The sequence below is a fragment of the Apis mellifera genome, linkage group LG16, assembly GCF_003254395.2.
Source record: "Apis mellifera strain DH4 linkage group LG16, Amel_HAv3.1, whole genome shotgun sequence".
Lineage (NCBI taxonomy): Eukaryota > Metazoa > Arthropoda > Insecta > Hymenoptera > Apidae > Apis > Apis mellifera.
Genome location: NC_037653.1, coordinates 2,766,262 through 2,788,275, shown reverse-complemented (window position 1 = coordinate 2,788,275; position 22,014 = coordinate 2,766,262). Strand labels below are relative to the sequence as shown.

At 40.3% G+C, this 22,014-nt stretch overlaps 1 protein-coding gene and 1 long non-coding RNA gene across 4 annotated transcripts in view; both read right to left on the bottom strand.

Moving 5' to 3' along the window:
- The window catches only part of LOC725117 (protein sprouty homolog 2), a 32,490-nt gene extending 18,314 nt beyond the window's left edge, over window positions 1–14,176 (bottom strand). For 2 of the 3 annotated variants that reach the window (XR_001705910.2, XR_001705909.2), the window contains exons 1-2: window positions 13,839–13,971; window positions 342–541 (exon numbers count right to left, since the gene is read on the bottom strand). The gene's annotated coding sequence lies outside the window, so the exon portion shown is untranslated. Of the gene's footprint in view, window positions 1–341; window positions 542–13,838 lie in introns of all 3 variants that reach the window. The other variant, XM_006559419.3, reaches the window with a different exon arrangement.
- A 1,346-nt stretch (window positions 14,177–15,522) lies between these two features.
- LOC113219300 lies at window positions 15,523–22,014 on the bottom strand. The gene is made up of 2 exons (XR_003306229.1): window positions 20,344–22,014; window positions 15,523–20,270 (listed from the first exon to the last, which is right to left on the bottom strand). It is a non-coding gene; the product is annotated as an uncharacterized LOC113219300 (long non-coding RNA).

Sequence of the window (22,014 nt, the reverse complement as noted above, 5' to 3'; positions counted from 1 at the left end):
ATATTAATCCTTCCCGTTGTATTTTTCTTCCCTTTCACATAAAACAAGAAACACACGTATATACGTTTCAAATAAATATTTAAATAAATATTATTGATTTATTCAAGTCACGCAAACTCACGTTTCAAGAAATAATAATAACTCAAAGAGATTTAAACAAACACGATAACATAACCTTTCGTATTTTTTCGCGAAAGGAAGTTACAAAGTATTAAAGGCTTATCTTATTCAAAATTGAACATCGATCATTCAAGTTACACAAGGGAAGAGAAACAGAGAAAAGCCGAGGCGACAGCGAAATAACAAACAACCAGGGACAATAAGGAAATGAAGAAGCATACTTGCACCGCCGTTTTCCAGGATGTTGCAGCTTTTTGTCATAACTGACAGGGAACGCGCGCCCCATGCAGCGAAGACGTTACGACAGATGTTTGCCGGCCTCTGTTCAACTTCCCTTGCCAGCCAAACGGAGAGAGAGTTGGTCGTCGGAAGCTGTTTTGACTTCGCATGCAAAGTAGTAGCGGCGCGGAGAAACTTCTTGCTAACGTAGGAATTAATCGTTATATAGTACCTTAATACGATCGTAAATCTCAGATAACAAATCGGCTATAAATCGACCGTCACTATAAATTCTTATCGCGACGACAGCTTATCCGGATTATTAAATTTTAATTTTGCGGCAGACACGTTTCTTTCTTTTTTTTTTTTTTTTTCTTTTTTACGATTCCCAGGGAATTTAGTCGTAAAGAGGATCTATCGGCTAGGATCTTTTATATTTTTCCCCTAGATAACTTTTCCGTGATATATATAGTAATTTCATTACTGTGCCGTAGCAATTTAATAAATTTAATATTTTTATAAAATAATTTTTCAAATATATATCGGTATTTTTTTTTTATAAAATGATAAATATTTTTCGAATTAAAAAAAATTTTCAATAGCACGAAGTAGATTAATTTCTAAAACGGAATACGAGAAAATTCTGTGATATAAAAAAATGTAGAATAAAATTTATTCTAAATTTTCGAAATAACAAACTTTTTTTCTTCCTTGAATCAAACTATCTCTTAATTCATTACGACTGGTTCTTCCAGAATAAATTACCTCCACAATTTAACAAACACTAATAGATTGAAATCTAACCTAAAAATTTTCAAAAACTTGATTTTGATTTTTGGATCGAAAACTTTTATTACACTCAACTCATTATGCGATAATTCAATAAGAATTATCACATAAGAAACTGAATCGTGTATATACATATGATATATTTTAAAATCAAAATTTGAATGCCAAAAATTTTATCATCGACATTGGATACAAGGAAACTATTAATAATTAACAAACGATGAGAAAACGATCCCGAAATGATGTTTCAAGAACAGAAATAAACGAGAGAGAGAGAGAGAGAGAGAGAGAGAGAGAGAGAGAGAGAGAAAGGAAGGAGCGAGAGGAGAGCAACACCGGATATCCTTCAGACTGCGCCCACGCAACATGCATGCATGCACGTGTGCATACACTCGTATATTCAAGATGCACCAGAGCATCTCTCTCCGCGATTCAGTGCTGGCATATTTTTAAGCGTCGCTCGGCAAACTCGCCGCATCCGATTATTTATTCCCCCTTGGTGGCATTCCCGCTCGATTATCTCCCATCTTTTTGCCCACGGGAGCGTCGAACAACACTTTCGAAATTGATTACGAAAGGAAATAGCCCGAAAATATGACCAGAGTATATAGGAAGGGAGGGGAGGGGAGAAGGGTGGGAGGAACGGCCACGACGACGAGGGTTTTTCGAGGGAAGGGAAGGGAGGCGAGGAATCGACTATGGGCCCAGCAACATAGAGGAGAGACAGATGCATCCGGTTTTCCCTGAAACGTACTACACGTTTACTTCGCCCTAAAAACTTCGGCAAACTTTCCTTTTTCCGATTCAACGAAATTCAACCGTCTAGGGACTTTTTTCCCCCCTTCGGATTGTTACGCTCTGCTTGCAACTGTTTTATCTACGGAACAAAATCTTCTATTTCCTTCGGAACTAAACAATTGCGATATTAATTTCTTTATTGTTAGTTATAGGTTATATTGTTTATAATTGTATATAAATTGAATTGAATTACGTTGTGTTAATTATTTTATCACAGGATCGATGAATTAATATCGATTGATATCAAGTTAGTCAGTTTAATAGATTCTAGTTTTTTTTGCATTTTAATTTGTTGGTCGGTTATATCGATCAAGTAACCGTAATAAGCTTCGCGTGTAAGTTTTACCAGGAGAAAAAATTCTCAACGTCGTTCGATATCTTCTTTCCAATCCAATAATTGTTTATAATTTATTACCATCCGTCGACAAGAAAATCATTCTCGTTCTTTGTATATATAATTCGGTAAATAAATTTTTTCGATTGTAGAAAAATATCCTTCCTTATCGATCGAAAATCCCTTCCGTTTATTCATCAACAGACCGACCGTTATTTCCGAATTTCCCGCCCGAATTAGAAATATTTGAAATATTTCCAAGCGACAGAGAAAACAAATTTCAAATTTTCCCCAAGACTTATACTCTTGGTCCCATTACCACTCCTCTACCTCAAGAGGTGAATACACAACAAGGGTCGTTTACAGTGACACCAGGTTACAGAAAGAAATTTCGAGGAACCCGAGAAACGAGTCATTTTCTTACAAAAGGCAGGGGAAGGACGAGAAGGGAACGGGAAGACAATGGATCGCTACGATCCCCTTCTTTCTTCCCGTTCCCTTTGCTTTTCTGCCACCTTTTTGTGTTACCTGTTCCCCGTCCGTACCTGCAAACACCAGCGCCGGAGTCTCTCTCTCTCTTGTACCTTTATACCCGGGATCGGTTTCAAATTTAAAGCGCAATAAAATCATTGAGGGAAAGGTATCCCGGGTTGTATAGAAAAAGCACCAGGTCGGATGATTTACGACGGTGATTAACCCTCGAGTACCTCAGATCGCTAGAGAAAGATAATCAATCACCTGCCCTCTCTAGACTACGCTGCTTCCCGCTACCGAGTGTTAAATTATCATCTTCCTCCACCGTCCTAATTTGCATAACCTTCCTGTATTCTCTCCTTTCTGACTTTTCGTTGATTGATCTGCGCTTGAACATTTGCGGGAAAATCGTGATAAATGCAATAATCAAATTCTGGGGCATATAACAATAATTGTTAGATTTAAAGGAAATTAATAGAGTTAATTCATCGAGTATATTACAGAAAAATTTTTAATAAATGTGGATACGGAACAGTGTAACGAATGAGGAATATTATTATTTACAATCTTTTTCTGGAAAAAAAAAATATTGATTACGAATAATTTATCCGAGACATTTACCGATCGATGCATTATTTGATTGGAACCATAAACTCGGTCGATAAATAGTTCCGCTAAGAAATATTCCAAGATATTCGATTCTATTCGATCGATCGAAGAGGATCGGTCGAGGGAAAATATTATCGATGTTGAAAAGAGAGGGAAGAAGCAAAATTTTTTTCAATTACAAAGATATTCGCAAGGCGGGAGGTAAGCTGGCTGTCGGCAGAACGAGAGGGCAAACACGCAGATATCGTCGGTGCAGGAGAAATGGAATGTGGACACCATATGGCCGGGATCTTCGCCCAACCACCCACTCGCTGTCGCCATCGTCGTCGTCGTCGTCGTGGATCCGATTCGTTTGCTCTCAGCACGTTAGGGCGCGAATAACATTCGAGAGTAAAACTCTCGAGAGTTGCTGTCGAGACTATTCCCCGCGAGGTATCGACAAAGTTACCATCGGACAGTCTTAACGTGATATTCGAAACAAAATTTTTCATCTTCAAGCTAATCTAATCTCGAATTCTATTTTTCAATAAGTTAAAAAAATAATTTTCGATACCTAACCTAACTTTCACTGTTTATACGAAGAAACACCTTTTACGCTCAAATATATTCGTCTAACCTCACTTTCAAATACGATCTTTTACACTGAAACATAACCTAATCTTAACTTTCACTTATTCAATTACCAATTTCTCAAATAGTCGTTCAAAACGCAGTTACGAGAAATATTTTTTAAAAATTTTCTCATCTCCAAATGTAACTCTTAATCTTAACTTTTAACTACCATCATTCGTGAAGCACTAGATTTGCACCCTTAACGCGTTTCTTCACTTCAACTTTATTCGAGAAGAGAGTTCGTTAGCAATTCCAGCGTAATTGTACGGGCTGCGGAATGGAAATTTATAGCCGGTATTACCACATTCGCTTTACGTGAAATCACCCGCTAGCCGGGAATTCTGATTGTGCATCTGTTTGCGAACTCGCGTCGTCCGGCTACCATTTTACAACGCTTTGCTCGTTCGCTATTTGCCAATGGTTTCTTCGATTTCTCCACCCGCGTATCGATTTCGACAAGAAACAATACGAATAAATTTATAAAATGATCGATATGTAACAGTTTTTGCCTCAAAAATGATCAATTTGTCAACGTAGATACAAATTTATTTAACTTTTATCACGCATCGTAACCGTGTCGATTGAGGTTATGTCGATCACCGACTCGATTCGATCAAAAATAACCTAAAGATTTCAAGGAAGGAATACTTTTACTAAAAATTAATAATTTTGATCGTTACGTATAATAGTACAAGTTTACATTTTTCACCATTTATCATTTTTACAACATAGTATTAAAATACACATTTCGCATATATCTGTATATCCAAATAATATAAACATTGTTTCTCTTTCTCTCTCTATATATATATGTAGACATAAATTAAGGACTTTCCCTATTTATATTCTCGCCACTGTATATACAATATACTATGTACATAGAAACCTACGCACTGGCGACCCACACTCCGCCACATGTCGTGAAACGCGGACCCTCGTGTACGTTGAAAAACTATTTTCGACGCAAGCATTGTGTATAAGCACGGACTCCGGACTCCGCCGGAAACCTGTGTTTTACGTATGTAAACATATTGCCGCGGCCTACATGCGTTTCTCGATATTTATCCAACCGGCAGAAATTCTTCTCGTTAAGGGAATCGGTAAACGCTGCAGAGCCCGATCTTGTATAATTTCTGTCCAACGAAATGTTACGTAACGAAATCGTAAGAAATATCGATCTTTCGATCGAGTTTGAAAAACTCGGGATCTTTGTGACGAGAATACGTATAAATTGAAAAAAAACGTAGGCGCACGTAACACAAATAAATATTAATTGGGACCATGGTCGTGCCAAGCGAAGAAAGGAGAGGTAGAGATTCGTTATCGCGTTTTTATTCTATTGGCGAGAGCGAGAAACAATAAGTTCGAGTGCAACAAAAAAGGACATCGACGTTCGACCGTTTTCTCACGCGATGTGTAAAAAAACGCAGAGGCTCGCTCGACCGAAGCAATTTCAGCAGGTGGTGGGGATGACCGCGTCTACTATCGAAGCTACTGTATTTGCCTTGCAATAGGATATATCGTCGAACAAATTTAAAAATTCCTCCTTTGAAAAAGTTGCAATTCTAACGGATCAAAAAGAAGATTTAACAAATCGTTTCGATTAGATGGATTCATATATCCAAGTTAAACGTTCGCTTATCGATATTAATATCGAATCTAACGTTTTCTCCAGCGACGAGGAATTATTCGTGTCTACGTAGTTGACCGAGCTATCTAGGGAACGATATACGAACGATCGAAGGAGAAAAAAATGCAGAGTACAACAGTGTTGGTGTTGTTCTCTGTTGTGCAGCATCATTCCTCATCCAGTATATATCAACGTCGATCTTGGCTGGCATAGCATTCTGAATGAAACCACGTTCGGAACGAGCGTACGTACGAACGAAAGGAACGAACGAATAAACGAAAGGAACGAACGAACGAACGAAGGAACGAACGAACGAACGAAAGGAACGAACGAACGAACGAAGGAACGAAGGAACGAACGAACGAACGAACGAACGAACGAACGAACGAAAGGAACGAACGAACGAACGAACGAACGAACGAACGAAGGAACGAAAGGAACGAACGAATGAACGAACGAACGAAGGAACGAACGAACGGACGGACGGACAGATGGACGTTCTCGTGAGGGTCAACGTTCCCTTCCCTTCAAGGACAGCCAGAGAAAAGTCAAAGAACAGTCTCGAGCGTAGGAGCGAGACTAACCACGAGAAACGGTGAAAGGGAGAGAAAGAGAGGTAGAAAAGAGAGAGAAAGAGAAAGGATGGCATTTATTTCGGGAGGATGAATTTTCACGGAACTAATAATAGTTCGTAAAGTGGAATAGATTGCCCTAAATATTTTGTGATGTCCACTTTTAGACGGGCTGTTTAAATGTGGCGCGTTAGAATTTTATAGGCATTCGAGGCGAACACTTGTTGCTCTGCTTGTATGAATATGTAACGAGAGATGATAAATTTTTCTCCCCGTCTTTTTTTTTTTTAGAACAAGCACAACTTTTTTCACGAAGAAATTTTCGATGACGTTTGATATATAATAATGTTAATAATAATATTTATCAACGAATTGGTTAAAATATTTAAAACAGAATGCAGACAGCGAGAGAGAGGTTAGGTTAGGTTATTTATAGCATCTTATTTCGAGTTAATAATAAAATTAGAAAAAAATTCAATATAAAAAAAAACTCGAAGAACGAGATTTTTAATTAATGATTTACGTAATGAATATGAAAAAAGAAATTAAGGAAACAATTATGAAAATTTAGTAGCGACGAGCTAACCTAATAATTAGAACGTAAAACAACAAACTTGGAGTTTAGAGAAATTATTATTTCGACGTCACGTTCGTCGAAACGTAGAGGAAACGATCTTGAAAATTTAACGACGACACCTTAACACTTGATACATACACACACGCGTACGTCTCGAGAGAAGAGGCAGATAAAGTGAAAACACTGAAACGCTCGCTTCTCGTTCTTAACTCGACAGAGGTCGCGCATCTCGATTCCAGCTCGTATTACACGGCTGTCATAGTGAACTGCTTTTATCGTGCTAATTCGTAAAAGTGTCTTCGAGATAAGGGCACGTCGTTCTCCTTCACGATAGAGGGACGAAGCCATTTGGGTCAGATGAAGAGAAGTACGGAAAAACTCTTTCGAAACTCATTTCTTTCCAAATATAACACTACACAGATATATAACTTGAAACACAAACGGAACGAAAGACGGTATAATCGTTCGAATAATACGAACAGATACAAACTATAATTAATTTATCTTCTAATTTAATTTTAATACACGAGAATATTAAAAATTCTATCTAAATCGTAATTATTATGACTGGATCCTGTATATACGATACTCTTTAAACATTATTGACGAACATAACCTATCTTTTCGATGAAAACAGATCTCGAGAAAGAAGAAGAAAAAAAAAACTATAGAATTTTCGCTCGATAAAAATTTTATCCCGAGAGAGGATTAAGTAGCAATTGGAAAGCATGACTTTACTTAATGAATTTTAAACACGACTATCGACTTACGAAGAGGATCGTAAAGATGCAGCATGGCAATCACTTACTAATTTATACGATAGATGGTACGGAATACGAATAATATAAATACGTGTACGGGTAAGAAAAAAAGAAGAAGAAGAAGAAGAAGAGGAGGAGGAAGGAATCGGTATCGTAAGTAGAAATTGACTGGGCTGTAAACGTTTACTTTATCGTCGTATTATGTAACCGATCGTTCACGGTTCGTTTATTCGTATAGCACGTATAATTCGTGGCCGCTAATAAAAGTCCGTCCGCATCCGTGTATCATAACGTTGGCCCCGTGACAGTGACAATAAATTAATTCGCCGAGAGGCCAATTCGTTGAACCCTGAACCGAATCGAATACTCTAGTCGCCAATTAAAGCGGCAGCCTGCCTGCCTGCCTCGTATCTTCGTCCCTGCGACTTCCGGTCAATCTCCGCGAGCTGATCGCGACACACGATATCTTCGTGGCAATAAACTGCGTCAATCCTGTCCCCGCGTCGGGTCGGATGCCCGCGCTGCTATAATTTTCGATCCAAAAGAAAAAGGGAGAAAAAACGGCCCGACTGGTTTCATTCCCTTCACCAGGGAATCCTGGAAGGGATTTGGGATAAACTGTTTTTTTTTTTCCTTCGCATTTAAATAATTACGATATATCTAATTTTCTAATTCTAATTATTATTCGCTTTTATCATATCGTATTTGTTAATTAAGATCTTCAAAAATATTTTAATGATTAAAAGAAAAATTATTTCTTCGAAAAAAATCGAGGACTTTCGACGAGGCGAGAAAAAGAAATAATATTAAAAAAAATAGTATTAAAATATAGTATTAAATAGTATTAAAAATAAATATTATTAAAATAGTATTGAAATATAAATATTGGAAGGAGGAAGGAAACCGAATCTCTAGAAGCGGGCGTATAGATCGAGGAGAGAAGCGCAAGCGAGCCAGCAAGAAGACCGAAAAGAGAAGCATTAAGAAGAGAGAACGGAGGGGAGAAGGGGAAGGGGTCGAGGGAGGGAGGGAGAAGGCGAGCGATCAGCCAGACCGGATATGACGCGACAGCACATAACGATGATCGTAGATTGCGTTCAGTGCTTGTGCAAAAGCAGGCGAGCAGGAGCGAGTTGATGAAACGATGACGAACAGGGAGGGTAGAGTAGCGACGACAGAGGGACGAGGACGGAACAAAGGAAGGGGAAGAGAGAGAAGGACAGATAGCGGCAACGGGCGGGCGCGACGGAGATAGGGATAAAAAAAAGAGAGAAGGATAGAGAGAGAGAGAGGCGCGGGCGAGCGAGAAAGGAGATCAAAGACGGAGGAACGGAGAGATAACGGGGTTGGCAAACATGAAGATAGCGGCGGTGTTCTTGTGTTACGAAGAGACACAGGGAGAGGAGAGAAATGTTATTTCAGCAAAGGATGATCCAAACGCTCGCCACGCACTTTCCGATCGAGCATATTCGCCGTGTAAAAATAAATGTCGAAAATATCCTTCTCCGCGTATATATAATGTAATATAGAGTAAAATACGTCGCGAGAAAAAAAATCGATAATTCTTACTTCAGCTGAACTAAATTATTCGAAGAATCGTACGAAACTTGTATTTATTTCCCTTTAATATAAATATTGTATCGGGCTCGCTCGTATAATTTGAAGAATCGTAATCCTTTGTTAAAGATTCGTGCACGGCGCTGGTGTAACAGCACAGTTGTTGTGCAGCACGGTTGTGTTAGGTCGGCAGGCGACGCGACTCGGTCGGTCAGCCGGCCGGCCGGCCGACCGTTTACACATCGGAAACGAATACATACGCGCGCGTTCTACGAATATTTCAACGCGACGGGGAACGGCTAGGAACGAAATCTAAACAAAATAAACGTGCCGTTTAAAACCAATTTCGACGGTTATCGCGTTACACGCGTTACACACGGGAACTTCAATTGCAGGAACTTAGAAGTGAGTGCATTGCGCGGTTACCACTGCGCGCGATTGTACGCGGACGATTTGTCACGTACGTCGAAACGCGTGGAACGCAGCAGCAACATTGTCAACATTGTTACGTGGAACGTTCAATCTGGAATGGAAATTTTCCTCCCCGATTCAAATATCGATGATTCTTTCTTCCTTTTTTTCCTGATAAATTTATTTACGCATCGATAGACACTGCAAGCTGCCTTTTTTTCGAAAAACCGGAAATGCTCCTTTGTACGATTTATACGTATTTTAAATTCACGCAAAAATATCTTACGAATTTTTTCTTGGTTTTTTCTTCTTAAGGAAATAATTCGTGGAATAATTCGTGAAATATTCAAAGATATTTTTGATATGACGATATCTTTCTTATATGCGTGTTGATCGAGCATATTTTTCACGATAAATTTATTCATCCATCCTCTCTCTCTCTCTCTCTATGGAAAACCGGAAACGGCGAATCAATTTCGCAACGACACACGTACGATCTCGATCGACGCACCAACACACCTTTTCGGAAAGAAGGATGGCGATCCGAGCGCAATTTAAATGCCCCGTTGACGAGTCGAACGCGCATGCGCGAGAACGTGCAGCGCCAACCACTCCTTTTATGACTTTGTTCATATTTCTTCGATTCGTTATTCTGGACACATGTCACCCAAGGACACGGCGTCGAGCATCATCAAACGCGTTCGCAATGTGTTACCGCATCTTTTTCCTTTTTTTTTTTCTCGAAATTGCGACACATTACGTAAGTAAAGTCTAGAGAAGTTTAGAGATCTGTACGTCGTTTTTACGAACGGATTGGACGCCTGTGCCGGACATCGTATCTCGCGCGATCGATACGTGGACGAGTGGAGGGGGAAGAGAATCGTGTTTAAGATTTTTGCACGTAACTCGGTCTTGATAAATAAATAAATGAACGTGAGTAATAAACAATTTTTTAAAAATGATCGTTTTTTTTTTTAATCTTGACTTTCGATCAAGTGTCAAATACAACGCATTGAAGCGTTCAATTTTTCTTTTTTTTTCGTACAATTTGGTTTTTCTCAAGAGATTGGTAAAATGGATTTTCCAGCAACGAGGAATATATTCGAGAGAGATATAATGAATATCTTTGTCGCGTATCACAAACGTACGTCGAATTATTCAGCAAGCGATGCAATCGTTCGAGAATATCGGAAAATCGCATTTCTGCATCGCGATTCGCCTCGTCCCTTCTCCTATCGAGAGAATGACAAACGCTAGCGGAATAACGAAGAGAGCCCTTCGAAAATTAAATTTCCCTCCCTTTCCTTTCATCCGTTCCTGAATTTTTTAATCTCAAAAATACGAATACGAAACGAATATTTCGATCGACGATTTATATTTTTTTTAAACTGTTAAAAAAAAAAAAATTTCACCGCGTAAATATTAATTTGGTTTGACGATAAAAATGAAATTAAGAAAAAGTTCGAAAAGTTTATATATAAACAGATTGTTACGTAACACCGTTACGATGTACTAGTTGTCATTCAAAAAGTTCCTGAATGAGAAATCTTATCGATTCATATGATGCCAGTTGAATGAAAAAGAAACGAAAGCAAAACGAAGGCAAAATTAGTTTCAATATCTCTGTCACAGATATAGCATATTAATCTTTCTCATCGATGAGTCGAGCATAGCGCCAGACAAGTCACCTACCTATGCGCCATGCGTGGAAATCATGGTTTCATTCATGCCAGACCGACGCTGCGCGCGCGCGCTCGTAAACGTGTATATCTGTGCCACGATGCGCGTGAGCGTGCCGATATCTCGCGAGTCGCCGTGCAAACTGCCTCTCTACAAGTTGGCCTGAAAGTCTAGCGCGCGCACCTTTTTCGCTCGAACTTGTGCCAAGTTCAAACAAACGAACTGAACGCGGATGACAGACTACTTATCATTTGATTTTCCGTCATCGATCCCCGTTATCTCGATATATTCTTCCGTCTTTCGAGAAATTTCGAAAAAAAAAAAAAAAAAAACGTTTAATCTCACTCGTACGATTGTACGATTTCGAAGTAATATTACGCGTTCATTCTACCATCGATAGACAAATCTAATCTACACGATATCGAAATTACGTGTCAGATCTTATATCCCAGTGTTCTGACTAAGCCTCGAATTTCTCGATCGAGCCTATTATCTCCGAATATTTTATCGATCTCATCGAGCTACGCGTCCAATTTCTCGGGGAAGAATCGTTTCGGAGAGAATTATAACCAACGCGCAAGATTCTTCGAGCACCCGATAAATCCGGAATATTTATATATGCGAAAACCTTACGTTCGAACGCAAACACGCGGACGCATGCGCATGCGCACCAACTCACCAGGTACGTCAAACGAGTGGCATTCATTCCTATTGCCATTCGAAGCGAATGACGCGGCTGTGTTGGTGCGAATGCGCGGCTCTGCGCATGCGCGTGTATCCCGATCGTATCCCGCAAGAGAAGAGAGAGGAAACCAGCAATGAAACTAATTCAATTACAATCTCCAAGTTTTCGATCGATCCTCGAACTTTATCGTAAATATCGTATCATGTACGTAATGTAGATTTAACTTTATTTAGAGAGAAAGGGAGGAGAAAAATTGAACAAGGCACAAAGGTGTGTATAATCAAAAGAAGAGATAAATAATATCCAGTTAACGTAGGTCTGCGAATCAACTCCGGTAGAGAGATAACGGGAAGAGATAAAGGCCGATGTTTACTCCGAGTCAGATTTTTATTTTAACGCTCCACAAAAGTCATTCGACACGTCCACCTTCTCTTTCATCATTCCTTATCACATTATCCAATTCACCGAGGAGAGGAATATATCGACTCGTTAGCGGAACGATAAATAAATTGCAATAAATTAATCGTAAATCTCTCACCGAGAAATTCATCATTCATCGCCCGTTGCATTCATAAGCAATAGTTGCCTTTCTATATAAAGGCAAAACCCCCCCATCAACGCAAGGAGGAGAGCGCAAAGTAAGTAAAACGAATACTCGAAGAATGTGTCGGGTGTCGTACGAACGGAATGGTGGCAGCGACTTTCTCGCAAACTTTCTACATCGGTAAATTTCATTCACTAGTCGTGGCTCGTGCCTCCCTGGCTTGGCCTCTATGAAAGCGTAATGTGACTCAATCCACGGCGAGTCACGCTCGCTTCGATCGTCGAAGAAATCGTGTGACCTCGCTCGTCCACTCGATCGAATAAAAGAAACAAGTTCAACCGAGAAAACTGTACATTACACGTCTTTGAAAAATTCTTATTTGCTTATTTTCATTTATTACTTTTTTTCTCTCTCTCTGTTATGGATCAAAATTTAATTCAACTCGATTCGAATTTAAAATAAAATTTCCAGCGTTATAATATATCTAATAACTCCTAAACTGAAATAAATAGAAATAAAAAAAGAAGAACGAGAGCAACGAGAGAAACAAGTTCAACCGAGAAAACTGTACGTTACACGTCTTTGAAAAATTCTTATTTGCTTATTTTTATTTATTACTTTTTTTCTCTCTCTGTTATGGATCAAAATTTAATTCAACTCGATTCGAATTTAAAATAAAATTTCCAGCGTTATAATATATCTAATAACTCCTAAACTGAAATAAATAGAAATAAAAAAAGAAGAACGAGAGCAACGAGAGAAACAAGTTCAACCGAGAAAACTGTACGTTACACGTCTTTGAAAAATTCTTATTTGCTTATTTTCATTTATTACTTTTTTTCTCTGTCTGTTATGGATCAAAATTTAATTTAACTCGATTCGAATTTAAAATAAAATTTCCAGCGTTATAATATATCTAATAACTCCTAAACTAAAATAAATAGAAATAAAAAGAGAAGAACGAGAGCAACGAGAGAAACAAGTTCAACCGAGAAAACTGTACGTTACACGTCTTTGAAAAATTCTTATTTGCTTATTTTCATTTATTACTTTTTTTCTCTCTCTCTGTTATGGATCAAAATTTAATTCAACTCGATTCGAATTTAAAATAAAATTTCCAGCGTTATAATATATCTAATAACTCCTAAACTGAAATAAATAGAAATAAAAAAAGAAGAACGAGAGCAACGAGAGAAACAAGTTCAACCGAGAAAACTGTACGTTACACGTCTTTGAAAAATTCTTATTTGCTTATTTTCATTTATTACTTTTTTTCTCTGTCTGTTATGGATCAAAATTTAATTTAACTCGATTCGAATTTAAAATAAAATTTCCAGCGTTATAATATATCTAATAACTCCTAAACTAAAATAAATAGAAATAAAAAAAGAGAAGAACGAGATCGTGAAAGTAGAGCGGATAATCGAACGAGAATAAAAAAAAAAAAAAAGTTTTGATGGACTTACCGTTTCGACTAGGGGGCCGTGGAGGCGCAGGATACTGGGGCGGCGTCAAGGGTGGCGGCTGCGGCGACACTCGCGCAGACGGGGAGGTCGTTGAGCCTTGGGAGGCGGACAGCGCCGATACTAGCGTCGTTGTCAGTGGCGTCGTCGACGTGGTAGTCGTCGTAGCCGCCGTCGGTGTCAACGGGGACGTGGTGGCGGCGGTGGTGGAGGTGGTGGTGGTGGTGCGCTGCCCGATGTACCTCGAGGCGGTGCTGCTCGGGCTGTTGAACGGCCAGGGCGGGCGCCGCGGTGGCAGCACCGGGGGCGGCTCGTAGTCCAAGGTATCCACACTTTCGGCACTTCCGTTTCACCTGTATCCTTCACAGAATCTTCCCCTTTAGCTTTATCCTTTGCTCCAATCTCCGTGGCACGTGTACGAGGAGCACGAACTCATGGGAGAAACTTCGTTTACGTTTCCGTCTGTCTCTCACTTCGTGCTTTCTCGAATTTCCCGCGGGCACACAACAAACGCGGTTCCTTTTCCTCGAAAAGGAAGGGAAACGAGAGAAAGAAAAAAACGCACGGTGAAATTTCGACAAATTGTTAGACTCTTTCTCCCTTCGTATTATTATTATTATTATTATACGTATCTCTTTTCACTTCTCTTCGCACTGGTCACACGTCACAACACGTAAACACATGCTCCGGTACGATGGATGTATATACGTGTGGTATAATATAAAACGTATCAGAGAGGAACAAAAAACTTGCGAAAGCTACAGATTATCGGTACATTTCCATGGTTAGGAACGAAAGCGGCGAACGCGGCACAGTGACTCCGGCGTAGAGAGGCTCTCTGTCAAGAAAAACATAAGCACGGGAAGAGGAGACGAGAGAGCCGAGCCGAGTCGAGTCGAGTCGAGTCGAGTCGTGGCGAGGCAAGACGAGACGAAGTGAGACGAGGCGAACTGAGGCGAGGCGACGCGAGGCGAGGCGAGGCGATGCGAGGTAAAGCTCTAGCCAAGACGAGGTGGGGCGAGGCGAGGCGAGACGAGGCGAGGCGAAGCGAGACGAGACGAGAGATGAGGTGAGGTGAGGCGGTGAGGTTACGTGGAGAGAAGAAGCGGAGGAATACGAGAAGAGGAAGCAAGGCGAAGCGAGACAAAGTGAGGCAAAGGGCGGAGTGTCGATGGAGTACTAAGGTGCGTGACGAGGTGAAGGAGGCGAGGAGAGGTAGAGCGAGGTGTGGTGAGGTGAGAGGAGAAGGGGTGGCGAGACGAGTCGAGACGAGGCAAGACGGGACAAGAAGACCGGTGAATACACTGCGGACTCTTCTCGCGCACTGGGAACACACACGGCTCTCTCTCGTGGCAACGATGCGCGTCCGTCTCTCTTTCTTTCTTTCTTTCTTTCTTTTTCCCTTTCTCTTTCCGCTACGGGACGCCTGCTTGAGCGAGAGCGAGAGCGAGGAATCAGAGGGAGAGAGAGAGGGCACGAGGGAACGACGATTAGCGGCCGAGAGAGAGAGAGCGCGAGAGAAAGAGAGTCGAACGACTGAATCTCGCGTAGGCCGTCTGCCAGTAAACAGGCTCCTTCATTCACTGCTTATTTTATACGAGCGGCCCCCTATGCTCCACAGAAATAGCCACTTCACTCTGTCCTTGTCGTGCGCACATGCCACGGCCGGATATGCCTTCGCTGTTGGGTAGATATCCTTCCTCTCTCTCTCTCTCCCCCTCGTTCCTGCCTCTCCTTTCTCTCACACTCTCGCATTCGTGTCACGCGGCTCGCACCTCGAACAACAGTACTACTGCTCGTCGTGGAAAAGCAACGAGTAGGAGGTCCTCACCGACGTATTCCTTCTCGCGCATCCTTCTTTCCTCTTCCTCGAAGCGTTTCTTCCTCCTCCTCCTCCTCCTCCTCCTCCGTATGTCTTCTCTCTCTCTCTCGTGTACGTCCTCGTGCGTAAACTTCACCGAGCTGGATGCCTGCCCTTTATTCTACCCTCCGTTATTCTTCCGTCTTCTGCTGCCGGCATACGAGACACTGCCACGCTCTCTGCCACTGCTAGCAGCACCCCGACGACGACGACAGGTGCGTCACGATTGATTGCGTCGCCCCGTACTTTGACGACTGACTGACTGACTGACTGACTGGACTCACTCACTCGACTGTCAACGGGAATTTCACTGTTCTCTCGTTTTATTATAAAATTTTAAAGTCACTTAACCATTTATCGTATCGTGTTTCCGCCCGGATAATCTAATCGTAGATACAGCAATTAACTTGATCGAACAACGTCGCGATCGTCGATACAGTATTTCTCTGTTTCGCGCACATTTCACTCATTTCTTCCGATATGATATTTCACGATTATATTTCCTGCGATTTATTATGCGAGAATATCGATTCCCATCACGGTGATTCGAATAAAACAACTTTTACGTTGAATCACACACGCACATCACACGATATTAAGTTATGAAGAAGACCACTGCCGCGATAAATCTGACGCATGTGTCCGCGGTTAAACAGCAGTAGTGTAAGGGGTTCGCTTGCGTTCACTGATTTTCTCGAATGGCAAGCCTCCACTCGATTTCCCCGCGATGGCTGGCAAACTGCGCGTATATACACATATAGGCGAACGCATACACAAGGAGTCTGGGTATTCGTGGCGCACGGTCCTCTCTTGCGTTAAGCAAAGAACGGGAGAGAAAGAGAGTCGGAACGAGTTGGATGGAAGGAAGAAAAAAAGAGACGAAATGACGAGACAGTCAAGAAGTGGGAGAAGCGTGAACGAAGACGAAGAAGGATTGACAGAACGAGAAAGAGAGAGAAATGAGACGGAAAAGAAGGAAGGGAGGAAGAAAGATGCATAAAGTGGGTGGGAGCAACGATCGTCGTGCAAGAGAGAGAGAAGAAAAAGTTCAGCTGGCCTCGGCGGCCATGCCGGTGTAGATCGTGCGAGCGCAGCCCAGGCACGTACTGTCCGGCTCGCAGGCCCACCACTCAACACCTCTATTTTCTCGCCTTTTCCTTCTTGCTCTCTTCTCTTCTTCTTTTATCCTCTCTTTCTTCGGCACTTTTTTTCGCTTTTTGCTTCGACCACGTATTCCTTCAGGCCTCGCAATCACGTACACGACACAATCTTTACTCTTTTACTTGTCTTTTCTAACCTCTCTTCCAACTTTTTTCACGTTCGCTCGTATTGCCGTGCCGGTCGATAATCGAATCGATCTTCGAACTGCCGAGTTTCCATCGATTCTTTTCGTTTCGCCACTTTTAAATTACACACTTTTGATACAAAGCGTACACGTTTATGTTCTCTCGGTGAATAATCGCGCACAATCCAAATATCCAACCAATCGTACAGAGATACGATTGTATACCGACAACTCTCGAACGGAAAGGTGAACGAATCTTTTTTCCTGTTTTTCACAGAAAATCTTAGCGAACACTCATCATTTGGTCTGGTTGACGAGAAAACAACGAAATATAATATAACAACGCGCACGCGTACACTACCGATCCCTTTTATTTTTCCTTTTTTTACGATACAATATCGTCCGTTCTTTTTTCTCAATATATACCGTATACCGTTCGTTTTCACAGCAGGAGTATAATTCGTGTCTTGTTTGAAGCCGAGGCCGGTTGCGCTCGACGCTGGTGTGGCGTTCTAGACTCTCTGCTTGTTACAAACAGCGGAGCAGCGGCCTGTCTGTCTGTGGGTGGGGTGTGCGCGATGCGCATGCGCATTCGATCATACCGAAAGTTGCATATGCGCGCGTTCACTCATACGTGCGTGATCGTTTACACGTAAACGCGTATACATACGTCGCAACAACCTCACCGCCACGAAAGCACAGTGACGCCTGCGATCCCCCTCGTCGCTTCACCCTGTTTCGTCCGAGTATACCGTACCCCGCGAGCCAGCCGCGATACTTCATTCATGCTCGTATTGTGCGACCAGGGCTGCTTCTGTTCATCCAGGTTCCACGTACTTTTCGTCCACTTTCGTACACGTGTACCGCGTCTAATCTACGACTATACGACTATACTCTACTCTTTTTTTTCAATGATATTCTACTGTATGCTCTACTCTTTTTATTTATTTTTTCTTTTTTTTTATACGTTTCACGCCAATTATCAAAATAACTTTTGTTTCGCTATTGTCGCATTTTTTTCAATCAATCAATCGATGATTAATCTTGCTGATGGAATATAATTTGAGAATATTGAAAATTTTTACATAAACGTAATCGAATGTGTTACGTAAAAAAAAAAAATAAAAGTATTTCTAATTAATTAATATTAAAGTAACAAATTCATCGTATAAATTTTCATCAAAAACATGTTATTTCCGGAGAAACGACGAGTTGGAAACATTCTCTAGGGACAATCAATTTATTAATCGAAGTATTATCGAGAAGAATGATAATTCCGGTTGTTCGAATTTTCTCTTTGCTCCATGATTAAAAAATCTTCGTTCAGGTGATCGAACGTCGTAAAACCGATACCTCTCTCTGTACTACGGGGCTCTCCCACATGTCGGGGATACTCGGTTCTCTTCGTAAATGTCCGCCGACTACATCCTCTTTCGTCTTCGTCGTTCTTGTTTTACAACCTGTATAACCATCCTCTTTCCTCCGTTTGTCTCGCTCTCTTCGTTTACACGCAAGTCCGCGCCGTGCCTCTGTGTTCGCGTCGCGTTATTTATGCGGCCGTGTGTGCGTGTTCCTCCTCCCACTCCCTGTTGTAAGGCAGACAGTGAGCATAAACCAGGCTGTCCTTGTCGTTTCCATATCGGTCCTCTTTGTTTCGCCCGCAGTTGGGACAGCAGGCAGCGCAGCGGTTCGAGTATTAATCGGACACGCATGTTTCAAATCACGAGCGGAATATTGTCAAGATAAATCGACCGAACTCCTGTAAATAAAATTACCATAAATACACCAGGTTGCATCACTCTCTTTCCCCCCCCGTGGACGATTTTTTGTGTTCCAAAATCGACGCTTTCGTCCTCGAGATTTCACGAGATTACGATATCTTCTGCCGAACGTTCCAGCGTTATTTGATCCCATGCTAGGCGCTTATATCAACGACTGGAAGAAGAATAATAGAAGGACAAGATATTCAAGATATATTTAAAATATATATATATCATTTTACGTGTAGAATGCAAAATAAAAATAATAAAAATCGGATATAAATAATAGAAATATACACAAGGATCGGTATAGAAGAATTTTATGAAACGCATCGATAGTGACGACTCTTGGTGCTTGGCATTAAATACAGTGAACCGGTTTCCATGCAAAAATGCCACTGTTCTAATCTTGAATGCGCGTGAAGCGGGACGTATCGAACGTGAGCAATATTGATTGATTTGCAAATCGCATTTTTACGCAATGGAACGTAGTACGACGGATATAAATATTTTCGAGAAAAGAGACGACATTGGGAGAAGGGAGCGATGATCTAGAAACGCGAGACTCGTCTAATAACGCTGCAAATCATGCTCTCTGCACATGCATAACGCAAACAGTTAGCCGAGAAGACGGTTCAAGGTTTCCACGAAATTATTTCAACATCTAATCGGATGCATTTTGGAACGGCCAGTTCATCCATCATCATTTACGAACACTTAGGAATCTGAGAATAATTTTTAATATCGTTGAAACGTCAATACGAAAAAAATATAAAAGTGATATCTCGAGAGAGTTATATAGATGCCATAAAAATGGAATTAAAATTAAAACCTTTACTTAATCAAGATAAGCCGATCTTGACACCGATATTATTCGAGCAAATCAGACCTAACCTAATCTAAATTAAATAAAAAAAAATCACAATTAATCCAACAATTTTTTCATTGTCGCTTTCAGTAAATTTATAATAATATATATATATATATAATAAAAAGGAAGAATTTTTAATAATAATATAAATATATATTCTCAGCATGACGGGCGTGGCGATGCGAATCGCGTGCACTACTTCCCTCGGATTCGAGGATATCCGGTGTGGAAACGCTTCGTCCTACCCCCACCTTTTCGTTCCAACCGACGAACCCCCCTCTCTTCCCTCTCCGATGATCACCTTTCCTAGCGTGGTAATAGTATGTATCTCCCAACTGAGACACATTCGTCTCGTAATTTTCATCATCGTGTCGAAAAGTATTTACTTCACTTGATCGAATATCGCGAAAATTAGAATTCATTATTCTACGTTATATCATTTTGTTCAACTGTTCGAAGATCAAGAAACGACGGCGAAAGTTATCCTCACTCTCGCGATTTTATTTCGTCCGCATTCTTATCTTTGCTCCATATTGTTGTCCGTCTCGTGACAGTTCGGTTGTTCCGTTCCCTATACTAATCGTTCCGTTGCGAGCATACGAGAACAAGAAAACATTATCCAGAGATTTTTTCCTCCGTGAAAGCATAAAACGAGTCACTGTTAACAACGAGTAATTGAAAATGACAATGTGTTTGAAGTTTAAATTAAAAAAATTTTCATCGTAAAATACCTTGTTCAAATTAATTGTTTTTTAGCTTTCTTTCTATACACTAATTTATATTCCCAAATACAAACGTAAGTTTGAGAAAATCCAGCACAGGTTGTTTCGTTTCATTGCTTACAAAATAAATTAACCTAAAACCTTCACTATAATTATAACCTGTTGTATACACTTCATTACGATTCTAACCTAAAATTCTCACTACGGTTATAAACCACCGATGATTCGGTTTTAAACCAAAAGACTTAATAATACACTCATTTGAAATCGAAGAAATTACAGCCAATCTTTTTTACCTTGTGTTCAAAATTACATAACCTTAATATCCGTCTTGCAATATTGTGCACGTTTTACGATCGCTTGTCGCGTACTTATTTTTGTATATATAAATTGGGAATCGTATTAAATTAAATTAGAATCGAATTATATCAAATTTTCCTTCTGCATATTTCAAGATATCAAATCGCGAACCGAGTTAGTTACTTTCAAGTTTGTCGCACGAAGGATTCGTGCGCTTCGTTCTCACGATATCGTTTACACGGCAAGCATCAGCGCGATATAGTCGTGACGTAAAAGTCTTGAACCTTCAAATGGGGCTACATTAACGAATAGGCTGAGAAACACTGGTTTAGCCTATATTTAAACGGCGGCACGCCGCGTATCTTAAGCGCGTTCATTAATGCACTTAAGTGTGTACCGCCCGTTTAACCTTACGCCTGTTTACAGTTCTCTCGCCTGGACGATTTGTAACCTACGACATACTAAGACACATTTCTGTCGTTCCTTCTCTCGTCTCGCTCGCTGGCTGACCTTGATCGAGTTGTTCCTACGAAAGAATGCCGCTATTGAAAGCACCGCGATATATCGTTGCAAATTTTATCGAACGGTCATGGTAAATGACTCTCGTCGAATTTAAAAACCTCGCGAATAAAAAAAAAAAGAAATCGAAATCGAAATGCAACGATTCTTCTTCGATTCACGAATTCTGCGATCAAAGGTAATAAAGCAAATTTTGATTAAAAGCGTAAACATTAAATCGAGATCGAATTCTTAACCTAACCTAACTTTATCGAGAAACATTTTTTTCTAAAGTTAAATTTGGAGAATTATTTAATTCTTTATTCATATCTTGTTAAATGATAACAAGTAATCATAAATGTACAAAAATGACGTATGATTTTACCAATATGCCGAGAAATATATCGATTCGAATTGAAAATCTGCAACGTATTGTCGAATCAAAACGAAGTCACGTGAACGACGCGAAGAGAAACGAAACGGAAAGAACCCGCAGTCAAAGACACGAGCGAAGGGTGAAGCGAGACAAATGATAACGATACGATACATTTTTCTGAACACATGTAAAACTATCTACGCGATCTTTCGTGACCTAAGCTACGGATAAATACACGCCATACATCAGTGAATTGTACTTACGTGCGTTAGCTAGATTGACTTATACGATGGCGATCTACACTCACGTTCAAAAAAATCTTTAATATAATAATATACATATTTTTATTTATAACGTATATTAATACATGTTAAATATTTTTATAAAATGACAAAATTTTTGCAACATACCTGAATTGTTCTTGCGATACAATCTTTTTACAATAATTTCAATTTGTTTTTCTAAAATTTCTGAAAAATTATTATCTTTATCTTTTCTTTCTTCTG